Source organism: Triticum urartu, chromosome 3 (assembly GCF_003073215.2).
Source record: "Triticum urartu cultivar G1812 chromosome 3, Tu2.1, whole genome shotgun sequence".
Taxonomy (NCBI): Eukaryota; Viridiplantae; Streptophyta; class Magnoliopsida; order Poales; family Poaceae; genus Triticum; species Triticum urartu.
Window position 1 is genome coordinate 331,862,350 of NC_053024.1, and position 2,261 is coordinate 331,864,610.

The following is a 2,261-nucleotide window of genomic DNA, read 5'->3' on the forward strand; positions in this document are numbered from 1 at the left end:
TGCAAGAATGAGTAGGATATAATCCACCATGAACATAAATATCGTGAAGGCTATGTTGATTTGTTTCAACTACATGCATGAACATGTGCCAAGTCAAGTCACTTAAATCATTCAAAGGAGGATACCACCCCATCATACCACATCATAACCATCTCAATAGCATGTTGGCACACAAGGTAAATCATTATAACTCATAGCTAATCAAGGATGGCACAAGCAACTACGATCTCTAATTGTCATTGCAAACATGTTTATTCATAATAAGCTGAATCAAGAACGAGGGACTCATCATATTTACAAAAACAAAAGAGATCGAGTTCATACCAGCTTTTCTCATCTCAGTCAGTCCATCATATATCATCATAAATTGCCTTTCACTTGCACGACCGAATGGTGTGAATAATAATAAGAGTGTACGTGCATTGGACTAAGTGGAATTTTTGAGCATTAAATAAACAGGAGAAGACAAGGCAATATGGGCTCTTGGTTAAATCAACAATAATTCATATAAGAGCCACTTCAACAATTTAATCATGGTCTTCTCCTACTGACCCCTAAAGGAAAGAAAAGAAATAAAACTATTTACACGGGAAAGCTCCCAACAAGCAAAAGAAGAACGGGAAATATTTTTGGGTTTTCTTTTTAATTATTACTACTACAGCAGAAAACTAAACTACTACTAATATTTTTGGTTTTTCTTAAGGTTTAACAAACACACAAGAAGAAAGCAGGAAAGAGAAAATAAACTAGCATGGATATTACAGTGAAAAAGTATGAGCACCGACATCTAGCAATGAGTGAGTGTGAACATAAATGTAATGTCGGTGAGAAATACGTACTCCCCCAAGCTTAGGCTTTTGGCCTAAGTTGGTCTATTGCCAGGGATGGCCTGGCGGGTACCCGTAGGTGTAGCTGGGGTCGTACTGCGATGAAGAATAGTTGGGATCATACTGATGTGCAGCGGTTATCGCCTGCTGAGCTGCAGCATGGAGTCGAGCTGCCTCCGCTCTCCTCTCGTACTCTTCTGCCTCCTCTCTGGTAATAACATATCTTATTTTTGTCTGTGAATCAAAGAAGGCAGGAGCAGGGAGAGTAATACGGAAAACACGTCATTTATCAAAAATTAAACGATATAAGAGAGGTGATTCAGGTCTCTCAACAAACTGGTGCGAAGCCATAGAGTTATAATGTAAATATGCAGGAGGCAACTCCGTATCACCCTCACGAATGTCTATCTCAAGAAAATGAGCTAAGCGGGTTGCATAAATTCCTCCAAAGAAATCTCCATTATGTCTATTATGATGCAACCTGCGAGCTACAATGGCTCCCATATGATAAGATTGGTCTCCTAACACAGCACTCCTAAGAATTCTAAGATTAGGGACACACATGTGACATGCTTCATCCTTAGCATTTATGCATCTACCGATGAAAAGAGCAAAATAATGTATAGCAGGAAAGTGAATGCTCCCTATGGTAGCCTGCGTTATATCTCTAGATTCCCCCACAGTTATACTAGCAAGAAATTTTCTAAATTCAGATTTAGGGGGTCCCAAACACTACCCCATGATGGAAGTTTGCAAGCAGAAGTGAAATCCTCTAAGTCCATGGTATAAGATTTGTCATAGAGATCAAACATGATTGAAGGAGAATTACGCGAAGATGAATAATCAAACCTCCTCACAAATGAACTTGTGAGATCAAGATACTGGGGGCATTTGTTAGCCTCAAAATCCTCAAGACCGGCATTGTGCAAATATGCTTTGAATTCTTCTTTAATTCCCGCACGGTCCATAAAATTTTTCGACGGTCATTCGCAAGGTCGTACTGGAGCGTCTCTTGGTGGATCCTCGTCAACATCGCGCATAGCAATCCTGGGTCCTTGCTTCTTGGAAGAACCACCTTGGAACATATTCCTAAGCATATTGTTTTTCTCTGGAAAATTCTGAAATTTTTAGTAACTTCAAACAAAAGTGAACCAACTTCAATAAAACTGATAGCAACTACTCCTACAAGTGCCTAGAGCCTATATCAAGCATTAGAACTACTTAGAACCATATAAATTTGACATGAAAGCTCAAGAACATGGTCACCTATGCAGCACAAATTTGCAAAGGATAAAGCACTAGAACAAAAACTAATTTGACCAATGGAGGAGTCACATACCAAGGAACAATCTCCCCAAGCAGTTTTTGCGAGAGGTGCTTTGAGCAAGGGGATCGAAAATCACAACAAAAGTGGTTGGAACTCGTGCTTGAGTT